The 23,619-nt window shown below is 43.8% G+C and overlaps 1 protein-coding gene across 7 annotated transcripts in view; it reads left to right on the forward strand.

The window, feature by feature from the left end:
• Positions 1-23,619, forward strand: part of LOC134348231 (leucine-rich repeat and calponin homology domain-containing protein 1-like) — a 431,827-nt gene that overhangs the window by 378,157 nt on the left and 30,051 nt on the right. The gene's annotated exons all lie outside the window — the stretch shown is intronic.

A 23,619-nucleotide genomic window follows, 5' to 3' on the forward strand; every position in this document is an offset into this window, starting at 1 on the left:
ATAAAAGCATGATAAATATCCATACTCCAAAACAAGGTACGAGCATTATCAAACCAAGGGCAAAATTCTTCAAACTTTAAAAGTCCAAATCTACGAACTGATTATTAACTTATAAACCAAATGAATACAGACATGAAAAAACAGTAAATTTATTAAACAGCTAAGATCGAACTTTGATCCTCAAGGAATTGATGAGCTTCGTCTACGGATTTAAACCGTTTACGTGATTTATCAGGCAGAACAGCCCTTAGGTGAGCTGGAAATAGCAGAGCTGGTTGGAACTTTCTTTGATAGAGCTCGGACATCACCGGTTTAAAAAGCGATCTTTCTCGCATTACCTCAGGACTGTCATCTTTGACCAAACAAAACGTGAGGTCTCCGTATTCAATTACTGCTTTCCGATGGGCAATTCAAATTAAATGCTCCTTGCTATGCACATAGTGGAATCGGAGTATGACAAGTCGAGGTTTCAGTTCTTCAGGGGGTTTAGTGATCAAGTATAGGGGAAGTAGAAAAAACTTCAGTGTCGAACACGACTGCGATTTTCCAGGTTGATAATCTTAACTTTATATTGTTCCAGTGTTTGAGTGGTTGAAGTTAATTTCTTTTCCAACAAATCTAGCTTGCGGACTCTCTGTCTACCAGCTTCATCAAGTTCGGAAATTTGCTGTTGTTGTTTTTCACACTCGCACTTAATTGCTCCCAGTCTACTTTCGATCTCCTTTAACAATACTTCCAAATTAGAAAATCTTGTATTGAATTTGTCATCCAGGAGCTTTGACATAGCCTCCAAAGTGAGTTGAGAGTTAGGCTATTGAGAGTCACCTTCTCTCCTTCCATTTCCATGACCGGCTTCCTTGCCTTCGGCTAATGCCTTTTTCCCTCTGGTACTTATTTCCAGCAATTAAGAATCAAAGTTCAAGCATATAAAAGTGTTATAAACACTTTAATATAGATAGTAAAAAGGTGGTAAAAAGATTGAAAAATGAACGGAGCAAAGCCAAAGAGCGACTTACTCCATCTTGTGCCCTAAGAAAATCACTTTCTTCGCAATAATATTTATATAATGGGTCCAGGACAGGTCCTCTGAGAAGTGACACCCAAGAATTTAAAATCACTGTCCTCTCCTCCTCTGATCCTCCAATGATTACTGGCTCATGGACCTCTGGTTTCTCTCTTCTGAAGTCTACAATCAGTTCCTTGGTTTTATTGACATTGAGTGAGAGGTTGTTGTTATGACACCACTCAGCCAGGTTTTCAATCTCCCTTCTGTATGCTGACTCATCACCACCTTTGATACAGCCCACCACAGTGGTGTCATCAACAAACTTGTATCTGGTGTTGGAGCTGTACTTAGCCACACAGTCATAGGTGTAAAGTGAGTACAGCAGGAAGCTAAGAGCACATCCCTGCAATGCTCCTGTGCTGATGGACATTGTGGAGGAGAAGTTTTGCCAATCCGAAAACTGACTGGTGTCTACAAGTGAGGAAATCCAGGATCCAATTGCACAAGAGGGTATTGAGGCTCAGGTTTTGGAGTTTACTGATTAGTTTTGAGGTGATGATGGTGTTAAATGCCAAGCTGTAATTGATGGAGAGCATCCTGATGTATGCATCTTTACTGTCCAGATTTTCCAGAGTTGTGTAAAGGGCCAATGAGATAGCATCTGCTGTAGACCTGTTGCTTCAGTAGGCAAATTGGAGTGGATCCAAGTCACCATTCAGACAGGAGCTCATAGGCTTCAATACCAGCCTCTCAAAACACTATCACTGTGGATGCAAGTGCCACTGGGCAAGAGTCATTTAGACAGGTTACCACGCTCTTCTTAGACGCCGCCTGCTTGAAGCAGGTGGATACCACACACTGCCAGAGGGAGAGATTGAAGATATCCGTGAATACACCAGCCAGTTGGTTAGCACGGTCTTCACTACTCAGCTAGGTACTCCATCCAAATCGGATACTTTCCTTGGATTAATTCTCTTGAAGACAACCCGCACATCATCTTCAGATACTGAGAACAAAGGATCATGGAGGTGCATGATGGTTCCTCCCTGTTCTGGTTGTCAAAGCGAGCAGAGAAGGCATTGAGCTCACCTGGAAGCGAAGCTCTGCTTTCCCTTATGTTGCAAGATTTAACTTCGTAGGAGGTTATGGAACTCCAACTCTGCCACAGCTGTCAAGCATCCCTTGCTGATTCCAGTCCAGTCTGAGATCTGCACTTCGTCTGAGAGATAGCTTTCCAGAGGTCATACCCGCACCTCTTGTAGGGCTTCTGATTAGGGAAAATCTTAAACGATTTTGTGGGGACACACTCATCCACACTATTTTAATAAAGTCTGTAACTACCCAGGTGTTGTCATTCAGTCCTCAGATGAGTTTGTGAACACGACCCAGTCCATTCACTCGAGGGAAACCTGTAACCGTTCTTTAGCCTCCCACGACCTCCTCTTAGTTTTTAGTTTTCTTGCTCTCTTGAACCTTGCTTTTTAGGCTCTGTCTGGATGTAGGTAGTAGGAAGTGTGAAGGCGCACACTTAGTGATTCAGGAACAGCTTCTTCCCCTCTGTGATCCAATTTCAGAATGGGCATTGAACCCAAGAACACTACCTCACTACTTTTTTTATTTCTGTTATAGATATATAGAGAGAGATGTGATGTGATATATAAACACTTGTAAACACTTTCTGTAGCCAGCTAAGAGTCTTTCAATTCTTGTTTGGGGGATTTTCTCCCATTCTTCCCTGCAAAAGGCTTCTAGTTCTGTGAGATTCTTGGGCTTCATCAGTTTTTAACATCATATTTTAACTTCATCAGTCCACAGGACTTGTTTCCAAAATGCATCAGGCTTGTTTAGATGTTCCTTTGCAAACTTCTGACGCTGAATTTTGTGGTGAGGACGCAGGAAAGATTTCCTTCTGATGACTCTTCCATGAAGGCCATATTTGTGCAGGTATCGCTGCACAGTAGAACAGTGCACCAGCACTCCAGAGTCTGCTAAATCTTCCTGAAGGTCTTTTGCAGTCAAACGGGGGGTTTGATTTGCCTTTCTAGCAATCCTACGAGCAGTTCTCTCTGAAAGTTTTCTTGGTCTTCCAAACCTCGACTTGACCTTCACCGTTCCTGTTAACTGCCATTTCTTAATTACATTACGAACTGAGGAAACGGCTACCTGAAAATGCTTTGCTATCTTCTTATAGCCTTCTCCTGCTTTGTGGGCATCATTTATTTTAATTTTCAGAGTGCTTGGCAGCTGCTTAGAGCAGCCCATGGCTGCTGATTGCTGGGACAATGTTTGAGGAGTCAGAATATTTATAAAGCTTTGAAATTTGCATCACATGGCCTTTCCTAACAATGACTGTGAACAAGCCTTAGCCCTAACAAGCTAATTAAGTCTGAGACCTTGGTAAAAGTTATCTGAGAGCTCAAATCTCTTGGGGTGCCCAAACTCGTACATGGTGCGCCTTTCCTTTTTTTCACTCTAAAATTGCACAAAATAAAAATAATACACTAATCTTGCTTAAAATGTTGAAAAGAATGTTTCATCTTTAACTTTATGACTTTTGGAGATCAGTTCATCTTCTGCTCACTTAACTATTCACAGTAACAGAAATTTTGACCAGGGGTGCCCAAAATTGCATGCCACTGTGTATATATGTGTGTGTGTGTGTGTGTACATACACACACACACGTATATACATACACACACACACACGCTGCAGTTCAGTTTTTTTCTCTTTTATTATATATTGCATTGTACTGCTGCCCAAAGTTAACAAATTTCAGGGCATGTGCCGGTAATATTAAACCCAATTCTAATTCTGATTGCTTCTAGAACTGCGCCGGAAATGAACACTGAACTCTGGAACGCCCTGAACTGTAATAGTGTCATGCTAACCACTAGCTACGATCTGTGTTTGTACATATCTATCCATATAAAATTATCGAATGGTGAAAGGCCTTGATGAAGTGGATGTGCAGAGGATTCCCCCTCTGGTGGGGGAGCCTAAGACCAGAGGACACAGCCACAGAATAGAGGGACATTCATTTAGAACGGAGATGAGGAGGAATTTCTTTAGCCAGAGAGTGGTGAATCTGTGGAATTCTTTGCCACGGGCAGCTGTGGAGCCCAAGTCATTGGGTGTGTTCATTTAAGGGAGAGGCTGATAGATTCTTGATTAGTCAGGACATGAAGGATATGGGGAGAAGGCAGGAGATAAATCAGCCACAATGAAATGGCAGAGCAGACTCGATCAGCCAAATGGCCAAATTCTGTTCCAATGTTTTATGGTCTTGTGTGTGTGTATGTATCTGTGTGCGTGTGTGTATGTGTATGTATCAGTGTGTGTATATGTGTATGTATATGTATCTGTGCATACGTGCATGCATGAGTTTGTATGTATGCATCTGTGTGTACGTGTATCTGTGCGTATGTGTATGTGTTTGTGTTTGTTTCGAGTCATCAGAGGACCACAGTTGTCACAGACTTTATATAAACAGTTGTAGGGGAGTATATCCCCACAAAAACGTTCAGTGTCTTTTCCAACCAGAAGCCCTGGAGGACGTGTGAGATTTACAGTCTACTGAAGGCCAGATTAGTGGCATTCCGGTTTGTCGACAAGGTGAGAAACAAGAGATCCGGCTCTGATCTCTGAAAGCTATCTCATGTGCAAAGAGGTAATTCCTGACTAAACTTCAATCACTGAGTAATACTCGGCAGCTGTGGCAGGGCTTGAATGTGAAACCAAACAACAAGGCTTCACTTCTAAATTACCTCAGTGTCTTCTGTGCTCGTTTTCACTGTCAAAACAGGAGGTTTCACAAACTCTCACAGCCACCGATGATGTGCTGATCATTGTTCACTGAGATCTTTAACCACTGACTGGAATTTTGAGGTACCCACCTACTTCACTACTACTACGTCGACTCAGGCCTAGGGGGGCTGGCCTCGGGCACAATGACGGACTCTCCACTTCTCCCTTTCCCTCATTAGTGTGTTCAGTTCATCTACGTTAGCTGCGCCACTGTCTTCTAGGAGCGTGTTGACCATGGTCTTGGGAGGGCGCCCAGGGTTCATCCTCCCGTGCTTAGGCTTCCATATGATAACTAAGCTGGCAGGTAGCTTGGGGTGGCGTAGACAGTACCCCACTAGTTGCAGTGTTCTCACCTCGATTTTAGTGGTGAGCATCGGTAGGTCATTATAGAGCTCGACGTTCATCATGTGCTGTTGCCAACACACCTCAAGAGCCATCTGGAGTGTTTGTGTATAGCAACCATCTAGAGACTAAATTCAATCTAGAGACCCTCTTCAAACAGCCTTCAATTACAACGATGTTTAACGATGCCTCAAAGACGATCGTCCAATATCACTTACATCCACTGTGAAGAAGTGTTTTGAGAGCTTGGTACTGAAACATATCAATTCCTGTCTGAGAAGTGACGTGGATCCGCTCCAGTTTTTCTACCAGCGTAACAGGTCCACAGCAGATGCCATTTCATTGGCTCTTCACTCAACTCTGGAACATCTGCACAGCAAAGGTGCATCCATCAGGATTCAATCTCATCATCCCCTCAAAACTAAGCAATAAGCTTCAAGACTTTGACCTCAATATCCTTATGCAATTGGATCCTTGATGCCCTCACTTACAGATCCTTGTTGCAAGGACGTGGCTGGGGACAAACCCAAGTGCAGGCCACAGAGGCTGAGGCAGAGTCATTAGGCACAGCACCTCCGCGAACAGGGAGCCGACATCCAGGAGACGATGTGAAGCTTAGAACTGACAGTTTTCAGGAATAGGAAACAAGGTTTACTCTCATAAGAGTCGACCAATGAACTGGCGGCTTCTTGCTGTGGTCGCAGGATTTTTATCCTGCCGTTTGATGGGAAGCAGCTGCATGTAGTTAGTGGTACTTGGGGATGATTGGAATCTAAATGAGGTGATCGAGGCCTAAATCGTGAGGCAAATGGCAAGGTGGAGGATTGCCAGACGGAACCATGACAGTACCCCCCCCCCCCCAATGGGAGCCTCCAGGCAATCCTCCCAGCCTGTCCGGATGGTCCCGATGAAAATCCTGGATGAGGGAAGGGTCTAGGATGAAGGAGCGGGGGACCCAGGAACGCTCTTCTGGACCGTGCTCTTCCCAGTCCACCAGATATTGGAGACCCCTGCCCCGACGGCGCACATCTAGTAGTCGTCGGATGGTGTATGCCGAATGGTTGTTGATGATACGGGCAGGTGGAGGAGTCTCGGCTGGGGGACACAGCGGGCTGATGGAAACTGGCTTTAACTGAGACACATGAAAGGTTGGGTGGATGCGCATGGATCTAGGCAGCTTTAGGCGGACCACTGTGGGATTGATTACTCTTTCTTTCTTTTTAAATCTTTTTATTGAGTAAGTATACAAAAAAGGTAAGCCATATAAACATTAATACAATGTTAAAGTATAATAAAATTCCAAAAGATAACAATACCAAAAAGAAAATACTACAAACAATGTAATTTAAGCATAAGAAACCAAGATAACATAATAGTATACTAAATTTTATATAAATGGAAAAAAAAGAAAAAAAAAACCCCCAAAAAAAACCCACCGTGCAGCTAACTAAAAGCAAAACAAAGCAATGGGCTAACTTGAAACCAAACAGAGTTAAACTTAAAATCACGTCCTCAATCCCGACCTCCATTAAAACAGTGAAAAAAAAAACAAGAAGGGTAAATATTACATTAAATGAAAATATCGAATAAAAATTCCCCAAATCTGTTCAAATTTAAATGAAGAATCATAAAGGTTACTTCTAATTTTCTCCAAATTCAAACATAAAATCGTCTGAGAAAACCAAAAAAAGGTAGTTGGAGCATTAAGCTCTTTCCAATGTTGTAAAATACATCTTTTCGCCATTAAAGTAAGAAATGCAATCATTCTACGGGCTGAAGGGGAAAGATTACTAGAAATTTTAGGTAGTCCAAAGATAGCAGTAATAGGGTGAGGAGAGATATCTATATTTAATACCTTAGAAATAATATTGAAAATATCTCTCCAAAAAGTTTCCAAAGTAGGGCAAGACCAAAACATATGAGTTAAAGAGGCTATCTGCCCCGAACATCTATCACAGAAAGGATTAATATGCGAGTAAAAACGCGCTAACTTATCTTTGGACATATGTGCTCTATGAACCACTTTAAATTGAATTAGGGAATGTTTAGCACAAATAGAGGAAGTATTAACTAATTGTAAAATCTGCCCCCAATCATCCACAGAAATGGTAAGCCCCAATTCCTGTTCCCAATCTACCCTAATCTTATCAAATGGAGCTTTCCTAAGTTTCATAATAATATTATAAATCATAGCCGATGCACCTTTCTGACATGGATTAAGGTTAATTATCGAATCTAAAATATATGTAGGAGGAAGCATTGGAAAGGAAGAAAGTATAGTACTTAGGAAATTTCTAACTTGTAAATATCTAAAAAAATGTATTCTTGATAAATTATATTTATTAGATAATTGTTCAAAAGACATAAGGGAACCATCTAAAAATAAATCCAAAAACCGTAAAATACCCTTAGTCTTCCAAGTTTGAAAAGCGCGATCCGTAAAAGAGGGAGGAAAAAATATGTTACCTAAAATAGGAATCGCTAACCCGAATTGATTAAGATCAAAAAATTTTCTGAATTGAAACCAAATGCGCAAAGCATATTTAACTATCGGGTTAGAGACCTGCTTAAGATGTTTCGAATCAAAAGGAAGAGAGGAGCCTAAAATAGAACCAAGTGTATAACCCTGAACAGATTGTAATTCCAATGCTACCCATTTAGGAATAGATAGTATGTCCTGGTCAAGTAACCAAAATTTCATATGACGAATATTAATAGCCCAATAATAAAATCTAAAATTAGGTAATGCTAAACCTCCATCTCTCTTAGCTTTCTGTAAATGTATTTTACCCAGTCTCGGATTCTTATTCTGCCAAATAAATGAAGAAATTTTAGAGTCAACTTTATCAAAAAAAGATTTAGGAACGAAAATTGGTAATGCCTGAAACACATATAAAAATTTTGGCAAAAAAAACATCTTAACTGCATTAATACGACCAATCAAAGTTAAATATAAGGGAAACCATTTAGATGAAAGTTGAGTAATATGGTCTATTAATGGTAAAAAGTTAGTCTTAAATAAATCTTTGTGTTTACAAGTAATTTTAATCCCAAGATATGAAAAGTAATTATTAATCAATTTAAATGGAAATTTATAATATAAGGGAAGATGTTTATTAATCGGAAAAAGTTCACTCTTACTAAGATTTAATTTATAACCTGAGAAAAGACCAAATTGTGCTAATAACTCTAAAACAGCAGGAATGGATCTCTCAGGATTAGAAATATATAAAAGTAAATCATCAGCATAGAGTGATAATTTATGGGACTTTAATCCCCGAGTTATCCCAGTAATATTTGAAGATTCTCGAATAGCAATTGCAAGAGGTTCTAATGCAATATCAAATAATAGGGGACTAAGAGGACAACCTTGTCGAGTACCACGAAAGAGAGGAAAAAAAGGTGAGTTTAAAGAGTTAGTACGAACCGAGGCCACAGGGGAGTGATATAACAGTTTAATCCAGGATATAAATTTCAAGCTAAAATTAAACATTTCAAGCACCTTAAATAAATAAGGCCATTCTACTCTATCAAAAGCTTTCTCGGCATCTAAAGAAATAACACACTCAGGAACATTTTGTGAGGGAGTATAAACGATATTTAACAATGTACGAATATTATAAAAAGAGTAACGACCTTTAATAAAACCCGTTTGGTCTTCCGAAATAATAGAAGGAAGTACTTTTTCTAGTCTATTTGCTAATAACTTAGAAAAAACTTTAGAGTCAACATTTAATAAAGATATTGGTCTATAAGATGCACATTGAGCAGGGTCTTTATCCTTCTTTAGTATTAGAGAAATTGATGCTCTATTAAAAGATTCAGGAAGTTTACCAAGTTTCAAAGAAGCCTCAAAAACCTTACAGAGCCAAGGAATCAATAAAGAAGCAAAACATTTATAAAATTCAACGGTAAACCCATCAGGGCCAGGAGCTTTCCCCAGATTCATAGAAAAAATAACATTCTTAATCTCATCCATTGTAATGGAAGTATCTAATAAAGAAGACATATCCTGTGAAATCTGAGGGAAGTCTAACTTATCTAAAAAATCATTCATATATTTAGAATCTCGAGGAGACTCTGATTGATATAAAGAAGAATAAAAATCACAAAAGGTTTGATTAATCCCCACATGATCCAATATCAATCGATCATTTTGGTTATAAATCTGATTGATTTGAGATTTAACATAATTAGATTTCAATTGATTAGCCAGCAGCTTGCCAATTTTGTCACTGTGAACATAAAAGTCACTTCTTGTTTTCTTTAATTGGTTTACAATCGAGGACGAGAGTAGTAAACTGTGTTCCATTTGAAGTTCAGTTCTTTGTTTGTATAACTCCTCAGAAGGAGCCATAACATATTTCTTATCAATTTCTTTAATCTTGTCCCAATTGCCATCTCCTCCTGCTTCTGTTTCTTCCTCAAAGCAACGGAATACGAAATAATCTGACCCCGAATATAGGCTTTAAAAGTGTCCCAAAGAGTGTTAACCGAAATATCTTCTGTATGGTTAATTGTAAAAAAAAGCTCAATCTGTTCATTCATAAAATTAACAAAGTCCGAGTCCTGAAGCAACAGCGAATTAAAACGCCATTGTCTAGTATTTGGTATATTGGCCATAATTTTAATAGAAAGCTTAAGTGGAGCATGATCCGAAATGGTTATAGAATCATAATCACATTTAATCACTGAAGGAATGAGACGAGAATCAATGAAAAAATAATCAATTCTTGAATAGGAATGATGAACATGTGAAAAGAAGGAAAAATCTTTTTCCTGAGGATGCAGAAAACGCCAAATGTCCGTCGACCCAGAATCAGAAAGGAAAAAATTAATCAGATTTGCAGATTTATTAGGTAAAGTCCGTAAAGGAGCCGAACGGTCCAAAGCTGGAGACAAACAGGTATTAAGATCTCCGCCCCAAATCAATGAGAACTCGTTCAAATTCGGAAACTGATCAAACAATGATTTATAAAATTCCGGACAATCCATATTAGGAGCATAAACATTAACCAAAACTACTTTTTTATTAAATAGTAAACCACTAACCAATAAAAATCTACCATTCGGATCAGAGATAATATCCTGTTGTGTAAAAGTAACTGAGGAATCTATAAAAATAGAGACGCCTCGAATCTTAGCATTGGAGTTCGAATGAAATTGTTGTCCCTTCCAGAATTTGAAAAAACGTAGTCTGTCCCCTCTCCGTACATGGGTCTCTTGTAAAAATAAAATTTGTGCTTTAAGTCTCCGGAACACTTTAAAAACTTTTTTCCTTTTAATAGGATGATTAAGACCATTAGTATTCCAGGAGACAAAATTAATAATAGACTCCATAAATCCTAAAGTCAACCCACAACAAGGAGGATTGACGATAGGCGCGACCCACAAACCCGGAGAGGAAACAGAACATACAAAAGATACCGGGGAAAAGGACGCAACCAGTACTTCAATAATGTATATAGCCCAAAGAAAAACAAACTAAAACGTGAAGCCCCTCCCACCACCCCCGCCCCAAGACCCCAAGGCAAAATCTAAAGCAGACCCGCCAGAAAGAAGCAAGCGCTAAAACTACCCCCATGACTTCCGGTATACGCTCCCTAAAAAAAAGGTATAAATATGAAAAGGATCAACTAGTTGTAAAACAGTAAAAAAGTAAGTAAAAAAAAGTTAGCTCAATTAAAATACACACAGAACAGAACAAAAGCCGGAAAATATATATTAAAAAAAACTACAATAAACCTCAAACCCATGAATAGACACAGCAACAAGAAAAAATAGGATTATTAACATAAAGTGGTTATAAAAAGCAAAACAGAATAAAATTTAAAAAAAAACTACAAAATTTAAGGCCACACAGGAAATACGTAAGATGACAAAAGGGAAGTAACCACCCAGAATCCCCTGGGAAAAGAAAGAAATGACGCAGTTAAAAAGAAAGTTTAGCAACCATATTAAGAAATCAAAAATAAACTTTTCTGCCCAGATAGGGCACGAAAAAGTTAAAACCAACCAATTCACAGCCTCCGATCAACGGAGATAATTAAAAAAAGGCAATTAAGATGTTGAAGATGAAAGTTGATCCAGATAACTCTGGGCATCCGATGGAGAATCAAAAAAACGAAGGGCTCCATCTGACATGCGAATCCTTAGACGTGCAGGGTACAGCAGCGCTGGTCTTAAATCCATCTTATAGAATTCCGACATCACGGATCTGTAACGAACCCGTTGGTCCCAGATTGGTTTACTGAAATCTTCCACGAATCGGAACTTAAGATCCGAATAATCAATGAAACCTTTAGATCGAGCGAATCGAAACAGTCTCTCCTTGTCTTGAAAATAATGAAAACGTAAAATAACATGCCTAGGTCTATCTGACCTAGACGAGTATGATGGGATTCTGTGAACACGATCCAGAAGCGGTGGTTGGTCAGGAAATACAGTAGGGAATGCATCTTTTAAAAGTTGAGAAAAATATTTCATGGGGTTGTTGGATTCAACAGCTTCCCTCACCCCGATCATTCGTAAATTCTGCCGTCGCATTCTAGATTCCAAGTCAGAGTTTTTAAAAGTCAAAAAGTCAAGTTTCTTCTTCATTACATTAATTGTTTCTTCGATTTTCCCCATCTTAAGCTCATTTTGTTGCTCGAATTTTTGAAGATCAGATATAGCCGACTGATGTTCCGCAATAAATGTTTGCATCTTATCCATTGAATCGGCAATTTTCTGGAGATTAGTTGAGATTTCCGTATGAATCAGGTCTTTAACAGAGCCTGCAATTTCCGTACGAATCATCTCCCTAACAGAGGTTGAAATTTCCCTCTGAATTAACTCCGATATCGCTTTCAAAGTCACCGGTGATTCAGTCGGGGGGAAATCCGTGGCTTTCGGTTTAACCGGAGGTTTACCATCCTTGCCGTTTTTCCCGTTCTTAGACATAGCAGATCTAAGTATCATCCAATTGTCAGAGAATTCAGTTTAATTCAAAGTATTGTAAGAATTGATGCCTTAATGGTTAATTAAAGTATAGCTGACCATAGAGAAAAAAAAACTCAGAGGTAATGGAGCGAGTCAAGAACGCGACTTCACTCCATGAGCGCTACCGGAAGTCTCGATTACTCTTTCAACCTTGAATGGTCCCAGGAAGCGAGGGGCGAGTTTTCTATGTTTGTTCTTGAGCGGGATGTCCTTGGAGGCCAGCCACACCATCTGCCAGGTTGGTACTCTAGCACCGGGATATGATGTCGGTCGGCTGTCTTATTTCAATTTGTTGATTTGAGTAGGGCCGTGCGCGTCTCCTCCCAAATCTTAAGGCACCGATTAATATGGTCCTGAACCGACGGTACTGCAATCGCTTCTTGCACGGGAAACAGCGGGGGTTGGTACCCAAGGGAGCACTCGAACGGAGACCTCCCAATGGCAGAACTCACCAGAGAGTTGTGGGCGTACTCAACCCACGGGATGTGGTCGCTCCAGGTCAATGGGTTGTTTGCCGTTACGCAACGAAGCGTCGCCTCCAGGTCTTGGTTTGCCCATTCTGTCTGCCCGTTCATCTGGGGGTGGAAGCCAGATACAGGCTGATCGATGCACCCAAGGCTTGGCAGAATGCCTTCCATACTTGCGAGACAAACTGGGGACCTCGATCGGAGATGATGTCCGCGGGGATTCCGTGGAGGCAGAAGACGTGGCGGACGAAAAGATCTGCGGTTTCCTGAGAGAAAGGAGGTTTAGGGAGGGCCACAAAGTGAACCGCCTTAGAGAATCGGTCTACCACGGTGAGGACTGTGGTGTTTCCGTGGAAAGGGGGTAGACCGGTGACGAAGTCTAAGGCGATGTGTGACCGGGGCGACCAGGGACAGGTAGAGGACGAAGTAGCTCTGCAGGTGGTCGATGAGAGACTTTTCCCCAGGTACAGATAGAACAAGCTGAGACATAAGAACAGGTGTCCCCCTCCATGGACGGCACCAAAAGTGCTTCCTCAGGAGATCCAGGGTCGGATCACTCCCGGGGTGGCAGGCGAACCGGGATGTGTGCCCCCATTGGAGAACCTTGGACCTGACGGAGGCGGGCATGTACAGGTGATTGCAGGGTCCATTGCCCGGGTCGGGGTCGTCCCGCTGGGCTTCCTTTACTTTAGCCTCGATCTCCCAAGTGAGGGTGGCAACCACGCAGGAAGGTGGGAGGATAGTCTCGGGACTGGAGGTGTCATCCTTGGAGTCATGCTGGCGGGACAGCGCATCTGGCTTCCTGTTCTTGGATCCCGGACGGTATGTGAGGGTAAACCTGAACCGGCCAAAGAATAATGCCCAACGGGCTTGGCAAGAATTCAGGCGTTTGGCGGTCTGGATATATATGGTTCTTATGGTCCGTCCAAACAATGAACGGGTGTTCCGCCCCCTCCAACCAGTGTCTCCATTCTTCCAACGCCAGCTTGACCGCTAGTAACTCCCGGTTCCCCACGTCATAATTTCGTTCAGCGGGAGGCAAGAGAAGAAGGCACAGGGATGTAGTTTCTGATCCGGGCCCGAACGTTGGGACAGTACCACTCCCACTCCGGAGTCGGAGGCGTCAACCTCCACAATGAATTGACAGGAGGGGTCCAGTTGAATCAGAACGGGAGCAGACGTGAAGCGCCTCTTTAGTTCCGCGAATGCTGAGTCCGCCTCGGAGTTCCAAAGGAAAGGTGTGGCAGCTGAGGTAAGTCAGGTCAGAGGAGCCGCCACCTGACTGTAGTTTCTGATGAACCGGTGATAGAAGTTCGCAAACCCCAGGAACTGTTGGAGTTGCTTGCGGTCCGTGGGTTTGGGCCACTCCGTCACAGCCTGGATCTTCTCGGGATCAGCTCTCACCTGTCCACTCTCGATGATATAACCTAGGAAGCTGACCAAGGGGACGTGGAATTCGCACTTCTCCACCTTTATGAATAACTTATTCTCCCCCAGTCTCTGCAGGACTTGACAGACATGAAGAACGTGTTGTTGGGGACTGCTGGAAAAGATTAGGATGTCATCCAGATAGACAAACACAAAGCGGTTAATAAAGTCTCTTAGTACATCGTTAATCAAGGCTTGGAAGACTGCAGGGGCATTGGTGAGGCCAAAAGGCATGACCAAGTACTCGAAGTGGCCTAACTGGGTATTGAATGCTGTCTCCCACTCGTCCCCCTCCCTTATCCGGACCAGATAGCAGGCGCTTCGTAGGTCCAACTTCGAGAAGATGGTGGCTCCGTGAAGTGGTTCGAACACAGAACTTATCAGAGGCAGTGGGTACTTGTTCTTTATGGTTATATGATTTAGGCCTCGGTAGTTGATGCAGGGACGTAGGGAACCATCCTTCTTCCCCACGAAGAAGAAACCTGCGCCCACCGGGGAGGATGAGGGTCGGATGATGCCCGCTGTGAGAGATTCACTGATGTAACCCTCCATTGCTTCCCTCTCTGGCCGGGACAAGTTATACAGCCGACTGGTGGGCAGAGGAGCTCCGGGGAGAAGGTCGATAGCACAATCGTATGGTCGGTGTGGAGGCAGGGAAAGGGCGCGTTGTTTACTAAACACGTGTCCCAGGTCGTGGTACTCTGCTGGAACCCTGGGCAAGTCAGGGGGTTCAACTGCAGATGAGGTTGAGGTGGTTTTCGCAGGGGAAAGGGCCGACTGCAGACAGGTGGCGTGACAAAATGGACTCCAGCTGACTATCCTCCCGGTGGACCAATCAATGCAAGGGTTGTGGCGGCTCAACCATGGGTACCCAAGAACTATTGGGGCTTGAGGGGAGGAGATCAAGTTAAATTGTACCTGTTCCCGATGGTTCCCCGAGAGAATCAAAGACAGTGGTGGGGTACAGTGAGTGATTCGGGCCAGAGGTCCAGTGCCCGAGCTTCCAGAGGAGTGGTCAACAGCTCTCGAGGAATTCCAGCCTGGGTTGCTATATCTTCATCCAACAGATTCCCCTCAGCCCCGGAGTCTATCAAGGCAGACAAGGACAGGGACTGTTGGTTGTAGCTTATAGTGGCTTGGACTTGCATCTGGGATTGGGGAACAGAAGGGAATGTGGTCTGACTCATCAGGGTCTCCTTTTCTACTGGCGAGCCCTCCTCTTTTGACCAAAGGGACCAGGTGTCGCAAAAATGGCCAGACTGACCGTAATAGAAACAATCCCCTGCTCGAGCCGCTTGGAGGGAGAAAGACGCACTGGTTCCTCTCCCGGGGTGGTGGAAACGGCCGGGCCGGATGCTATTCTAGGAGTGGGAGGAGGAGAGAGGTTAGGGCTGGGAGTAGATGGTAAAGCATGCCGTGGGGTGGCCAAACGATGACCCATTCTCTCCCTCTGTCATTCTTGGAGTCGGTTGTCCAGCCTGGTGGCTAGGGGGATCAATGAATACAGGCTGTTAGCGTCATCCCTAGCCGCCAAATCCCTACCTTGTCACAGAGGCCTTGCCAGAATACCTCCTGGAGTGCCTCATCATTCCAGCCCGAGTCGGCCGCTAGAGTCCGAAACTCCATGTGAGCCTTGATGGAGGGTGAGTAGCCACTTAGCGGCATCTTTACCGCAGATGGGATGGTCAAAAATCTTCCTTATTTCTGAGATGAAGGTGGGGAAGGAAGAGCAGGTTTCTGGCTGATTATCCCAAATCGTGGTGGCCCACGTTAAGGCATTTCCTCGTAATAACCCCATAATGTAAGCTATTTTAGATCTGTCCATGGGGTACGTGGATGGCTGCTGCTCGAACACCAGGGAACATTGTAGCAGAAAAGCCCGCACTTCCCCAGATCTCCGGCGTAGGGTTCTGGTTCGGGGACGCGCGGCTCCCTTAGCAGACGTCTTGTTGACGCCTTGGGCGTCGCCACCACAGACTGTCTGGGCTGGTCAGACTGAGTTCCAGGAGTCGACAGGGTAAGATGGGTGGATACTCAGTCGACCTGTTCACTGACCTTTCTTATGTCTGCTGACAGGCAACGGAAGTTTTCCATGACTTCCCGGAGCAGCTGATCATGCAAGCCCAGTAGGGAGCCCTGGCTGGCGAAGGCTTGTTGCAAAGGATTCGTGTCCGCTGGGTTCATGTTGGCCAGTTCATTCTGTTGCAAGGACGTGGCTGGGGACGAACCCAAGTGCAGGATAGAGTGCAGGCTGAAGCAGAGTCATTAGGCGCAGCACCTCTGCGAACGGGGAGCCGATATCCAGGAGACAAATCGAAGCTTAGAACTGACAGTTCTCAGGAATAGGAAACAAGGTTTACTCTAATAAGAGTCAACCAACAAACTGGCGGCTTCTTGCTGTGGTTGCAGGGTTTTTATCCTGCCGTTTGATGGGGAAGCAGGTGCATGTAGTTAGTGGTACTTGAGAATGATTGGAATCTAAATGAGGTGATCGAGGCCTAAATCATGAGGCAAATGGCAAGGTGGGGGATTGCCAAACAGGACCATGACAATCCTAGTCAGTTCAGATTGGTAAGGTCATCTCCTGATTGTTGCCTAATGTTCTGAGGGAGGAGAAGATGGCGCGACACAGCACGCACAGCCGTTCCGAATGATATCGTATCTGTGAAGTAGGATGCCATGCACAATCCTGATTTGATAGAGACAAATGTGAAGAAGCACGGAGGAACATCTGGAGAAACTTCAAGAGACTTTGAGATTTACCGTGCCCATGATCTGTTCTTAACAAATTACGGTATTGTTTTGCACTGTTGTAACTATATGTTATAATTATGTGGTTTTTGTCACTTTTTCAGTCTTGGTTTGTCATGTGTTTTCAGTGTTACCACTTCAGAGGTTCTGTCCTTAGTCTAGCACATAAGTGTGATTATGAAGAACGCATGGTAGCACCTCTAATTCCTTAGAAGTTTGCGAGATTCAACATGACATCTGAAACTTTGACAAGCTTCTATAAATGTGTGGTTGAGAGTATAGTGACTGGTTGCATCACAGTCTGGTATGAAAACACCAATGCCCTTGAGCAGAATATCTTACAAAAAGTAGTGGATACAGCTAAGTCCATCACATGTAAAGCCCTCCCCACTATTGAGAACATCTGCATGGAGCACTGTCACACCCAAGCCATGCTCTCTTCTTGCTGCTGGCATCAGGAAGAAGCTACAGGAGGCTCAGGACTCTCACCACCAGGTTCAGGAACAGTAATTACCCCTCAACCATCCAGCTCTTAAACCAGTGGAGATAACTTCACTGGCCCCATCACTGAACTGTTCCTACCAATTATGGACTCACTTTCAAGGATGCTTCATCTCAGGATCTTGATGTTTATTGCTTATTTATTTAGACCATAAGACATAGGAGCAGAATTAAACCATTTGGTTCATGGAGTCTGCTCCACCATTAAATAATGGCTGATCCTTTTTTTCCCTCCTCAGCCCCACTCTGAGGCCTCCTCCGCCCCACTCTGAGGCCTCCTCCCGTAACCTTTGATGCCATGTCCAATCAAGAACCGATCAATCTCTGCCTTAAACACACCCAAAAACCTGGCCTCCACGGCTACCTGTGGTAACAAATGCCACGTTCAGTATCTTCTGGCCAAAGAGATTGTGCCACATCTCTGTTTTAGGTGGACGCCCCTCTATCCTGAAGCTGTGCCCTCTTGTCCTAGACTCGCCCACCAAGAAAAACATCCTTTCTATATCTACTCTGTCTAGGCCTTTCAACTTTCGAAAGGTTTCAATGAGATGCCCCCTCATCCTTCTGAATTCCAGCAAGTATAGACCCAAAGCCATCAAGCGTTCTTCGGATGATAACCCTTTCATTCCCAGAATCATCGTTGTGAACCTCCTCTGGACCCTTTCCAATGCCAGCACATCTTTTCTAAGATGAGGGACCCAAAACTATTCACTATATTCAAAGTGAGGCCTCGCCAATACCCTATAAAGCCTCAGCACAAGGCTGTGTGCTTAGCTCCCTGCTCTTGTATTCTAGACCTCTTGCAATGAATGCAAACATTGCATTTGCCTTCCGCACCACTGACTCAACCTACAAGTTAACCTTTAGGGTGTTCTGTGCAAGGACTCCCAAGTTCCTGTGCATCTCTGATTTTTGGATTTTCTCCCCATTTAGAAAATAGTCTACACGTTTATTTCTACTAGCAAAGTGCATGATCATGCATTTTCAAACATTGTATTTCATTTTCTACTCTCTTGCCCATTCTTCTAATCTGTCAAAGTCCTGCTGTAGCCTACCAGTTTCCTCAACACTACATGCCCTTCAACCAATCTTTGTATCATCTGCAAACTTGGCAACAAAGCCATCTATTCCAGCATCTAAATCATTGACATACAGCATAAAAAGAAGCGGTCCTAGCACCAACCCCTGCAGAACGCCACTAGTCACTGACAGCCAACCAGAAAAGGTTCCTTTTATTTCCACTCACTGCCTCCTACCAATCAGCCAATGCTCTAACCATGCCAGTAACTTTTCTGTAATACCATGGGCTCTTAACTTGGTAAGCAGCCTCATATGTGGCACCTTGTCAAAGGTCTTCTGAAAGTCCAAATATACAACATCCACTGCATCCCCTTTATCGATCCTACTTGTAATCTCAAAGAATTCCAAGAGGTTCATCAGGCAGGATTTTCCTTGAAGGAAACCATGCTGACTTTGTCCTATCTTGTCCTGTGTCAGCAAGTACTCCATCACCTCATCCTTATCAATTGACTCCAGCATCTTCCTAACCACTAAGGTCAGGCTAACTGGTCTATAATTTCCTTTCTGCTGCTTTCCTCCTTTCTTAAAGAGTGGAGTAACATCTGCAATTTTCCAGTCATTTGGCACCATGCCAAAGTCCAATGATTTTTGAAAGATCATTGCTAGTGGCTCCACTATCATAATATTTACTACTGTTACATCATTTTTCTTCCTTTGAATTTGAACAGTTTGTTGCCCTTTGCACATTGTTTGTCTGCCCTGTTGGATGCAGTCTTTCATTAATCTGTTCTGTATCTCAGATTTACTGAGTATGTCCACAAGAAAATGGATCTCAGGGTTGTATATAGTGACAGACATGTACTTTGATTAATACATTTCTTTGTGTGTGTGTGTGTGTGTACGTACACCGGAGTACCTGAGGTCATTTCAAGAATTAGTCTCGCAAACATGTGGAAATCTGCAGATGCTGGCATTTCAAGCAACACACATAAAAGTTACTGGTGAACACAGCAGGCCAGGCAGCATCTATAGGAAGAGGTACAGTCGACGTTTCGGGCCGAGACCCTTCGTCAGGACTAACTGAAAGAAGAGCTAGTAAGAGATTTGAAAGTGGGAGGGGGAGGGGAAAATCGAAAATGATAGGAGAAGACAGGAGGGGGAGGGATGGAGCCAAGAGCTGGACAGGTGATTGGCAAAAGGGATATAGAGGATCATAGGACAGGAGGCCTAGGGAGAAAGAAAGGGGGAGGGGGGAAGCCCAGAGGATGGGCAATAACGGATGAGGAACGAGGGGGAGGTGGGGCATTAATGGAAGTTAGAGAAGTCAATGTTCATGCCATCAGGTTGAAGGCTACCCAGACGGAATATAAGGTATTGTTCCTCCAACCTGAGTGTGGCTTCATCTTTACAGTAGAGGAGGCCGTGGATAGACATATCAGAATGGGAATAGGACGTGGAATTAAAATGTGTTGCCACTGGGAGATCCTGCTTTCTCTGGCGGACAGAGCGTAGGTGTTCAGCGTCAGGTCTTGCCAATATACAGAAGGCCGCATCAGGAGCACCGGATGCAGTATATCACCCCAGCCGACTCACAGGTGGAGACACCTATGCTCTGTCCACCAGAGAAAGTAGGATCTCCCAGTGGCCACACATTTTAATTCCACGTCCCATTCCCATTCTGGTATGTCTATCCACGGCTTCCTCTACTGTAAAGATAGAGGAACAACAGTTTGGAGGAACAACACCATATATTCCGTCTGGGTAGCCTCCAACCTGATGGCATGAACATCGACTTCTCTAACTTCCGTTAATGCCCCACCTCCCCCTCGTACCTCATCCGTTATTGCCCATCCTCTGGGATTCACCCCTCCTCCTTTCTTTCTCCATAGGCCTCCTGTCCCGTGATCCTCTATATCCCTTTTGCTAATCAACTGTCCAGCTCTTGGCTCCATCCCTCCCCTTCCCACTTTCAAATCTCTTACTAGTTCTTCTTTCAGTTAGTCCTGACGAAGGGTCTCGGCCCGAAACATCGACTGTACCTCTTCCTATAGATGTTGCCTGGCCTGCTGCATTCACCAACAACTTATATGTGTGTTCAAGAATTAGTCTGTAAGTCCATAAGACAGACGAGTGGAATTAGGCCATTCGGCCCCTTGAGAATGCTCCACTATTTGATCATGACTGATCCATTTCCCTCTCAACCCCATTTTTTCCTGTCTCCTCCCCATAATCTAATAAGCTTATCAAGAATCTATCAACTTCCACCTTAAATACACCCATTGACCTGGCCTCCACAGCCGCCTGTGGTAATGAATCACCCTCTGGGTAAAGAAATTTATTGTAATCTCAATTCTAAATGGACGTTGTTTATTCTCAGGCTATGCCCTATGGTCCTAGACTCCCCTACTATAGGAAACATCCTCTCCACATCAACTCTGTCTAGGCCTTTCAGCATACGATAGGTTTCAATGATATGCCCCTTCAGTCTTCTGAATTCCAGTGAATACAGGCCCAGAGCCATCAAATGCTCTTCATATGACAAACTTCTAATTCCCGGAATCATTTCTGTGAATTTTCTTTGTCCCGTCTCCAATGTCAGCACATCCTTTCTTAGATGAGGGACCCAAAACTACTCACAGTAATCCAAGTAAGGCCTCACCAGTGCTTTATAAAGACTCAGCATTACATCTTTGCTTTTATATTCTCATCCTCTCAAAATGAATGTTAACATCATATTTCTCTTGCTTTGCACCTCGAACTTTTGAATTTTCTCCCCATTTAGAAAATAGTCTACTCTTTTATTCTTTCTACCAAAGTGCATGACCTTACACTTACCGACTCTGTATTCCATGTGTCACTTCTTTGCCCATTCTCCTAATCTGTCTAAGTCCTTCTGCAACTTCCTTGCTTCCTCAACACGACCTGCCCCTCCATTTATCTTTGTATTGTCTGCAAACTGGGATACAAAGCCATCAATTCTGTCATTAACATATAACTTAAAACAAAGCAGTCCCATTACAGGCACCAGCAGCCAATCAGAAAAGGCTCCCTTTATCCCACTCTTTGCCTCCTGCTAGTCAGCCAGTGCTCTGTCCATGCTGGCAGCTTTTCTGAAATACCATGGTTATTATCTTGCTAGGCAGTCTCATATGCAGCACCTTGTCAAAAGCCTTCTGAAAATCCAAGTACACAACATCCACAGATTCTCCTTTGTTTATCCTGCTTGTTATTTCTTCAAACAATTCCAACAGGTTGGTCAGTCAAGATTTTCCCTTAAGGAATCTATGCTGGCTTTGGCATTTCATCATGTGCCTCCAATTATCCTGACATCTCATCCTTAACAATCGACTCCAATGTCATTCCTACCACTGAAATCAGACTAACTGCCTGTAATTTCCTTTCTTCTGTCTCTCTCCCTTCTTGAAGAGTGAAATGATATTTGCAATTTGCAGTCCTCCAGAACCATTCCAGAATCTGTAGATTCATGAAAGATCATTACTACTGCTTACACAATCTCTTCAGCCACCCCTTTCAGAACTGTGGGTTGTAGTTCATCTGATCCAAGTGATTTGTATACCTTCAGACCTTTCAGTTTCCCAATCACTTTCTCCCCAGCAAGGCTGCAGTACCGGATGGTGTCAGTACCAGGGTGCTCAAAGCCTGTGCCCTTCAGCTATGTGGAGTACTTCGCCATGTCTTCAACCTGAGCCTGAGGCTCCAGAGGGTCCCTGTGCCGAAGATGCCGCGCCCCAGCGGCCTCAATGACTACAGACCGGTGGCATTGACCTCCCACATCATGAAGACCCTGGAGAGACTTGTTCTGGAGCTGCTCTGGCCTATGGTCAGGCCATACTTAGATCCCCTCCAGTTCACCTACCAGCCCCAACTAGGAGTTGAGGATGCCATCGTCTACCTGCTGAACCGTGTCTACGCCCACCTGGACAAGCCAGCGAGCACTGTGAGGGTCATGTTTTTTGACTTCTCCAGTGCGTTCAACACCATCCGCCCTGCTCTGCTGGGGGAGAAGCTGACAGCAATGCAGGTGGATGCTTCCCTGGTGTCATGGATTCTTGATTACCTGACTGGCAGATCACAGTACGTGTGCTTGCAACACTGTGTGTCCGACAGAGTGATCAGCAGCACTGAGGCTCCACAGGGGACTGTCTTGTCTCCCTTTCTCTTCACCATTTACACCTCGGACTTCAACTACTGCACAGAGTCTTGTCATGTTCAGAAGTCTTCTGATGACTCTGCCATAGTTGGATGCATCAGCAAGGGAGATGAGGCTGAGTACAGGGCTACGGTAGGAATCTTAGTCACATGGTGTGAGCAGAATTATCTGCAGCTTAATGTGAAAAAGACTAAGGAGCTGGTGGTAGACCTGAGGAGAGCTAAGGTACCGGCGAACCCTGTTTCCAACCAGGGGGTCAGTGTGGACATGGTGGAGGATTACAAATACCTGGGGATACGAATTGACAATAAACTGGACTGGTCAAAGAACACTGAGGCTGTCTACAAGTAGGGTCAGAGCCGTCTCTATTTCCTGAGGAGACTGAGGTCCTTTAACATCTGTCCGACGATGCTGAGGATGTTCTACAAGTCTGTGGTGGCCAGTGTGATCATGTTTGCTGTTGTGTGCTGGGGCAGCAGGCTGAGGATGGCAGACACCAGCAGAATCAACAAACTCATTCATAAGGCCAGTGATGTTGTGGGGATGGAACTGGACTCTCTGACGGTGTGTCTGAAAAGAGGATGTTGTCCAAGTTGCATCCCATCTTGGACAATGGCTCCCATCCACTACATAATGTACTGATTGGGCACAGGAGTACATTCAGCCAGAGACTCAATCCACCGAGATGCAACACAGAGCGTCATAAGAGGTCATTCCTGCCTGTGGCCATCAAACTTTACAACTCCTCCCTTGGAGGGTCAGACAACCTGAGCCAATAGGCTGGTCCTGGACTTATTTTCTGGCATAATTTACATATTACTATTTAACTATTTATGGTTTTATTACTGTTTAATTATTTATGGTGCAACTGTAACGAAAACCAATTTCCCCTGGGATCAATAAAGTATGACTATGACTATGACTAATAACTGCACTCACCTCTGCCCCCAGTACTCTTGAACTTACGGCATACTGCTGGTGTTTTCCACAGTGAAGACTGATAGAAAATACTTTCAGTTTGTCTGCCATTTCCTGGTTGCCCATTATTACCTCTCCAGTAGTCCAATACTTTCTGTCACCTCTCTTTTACTCATTTAAATACCTGAAAAAACTTTTGATATCCTCTTTGACATTATTGGCTAGCTTA

This window comes from Mobula hypostoma, chromosome 6 (assembly GCF_963921235.1).
Source record: "Mobula hypostoma chromosome 6, sMobHyp1.1, whole genome shotgun sequence".
Taxonomy (NCBI): domain Eukaryota; kingdom Metazoa; phylum Chordata; class Chondrichthyes; order Myliobatiformes; family Myliobatidae; genus Mobula; species Mobula hypostoma.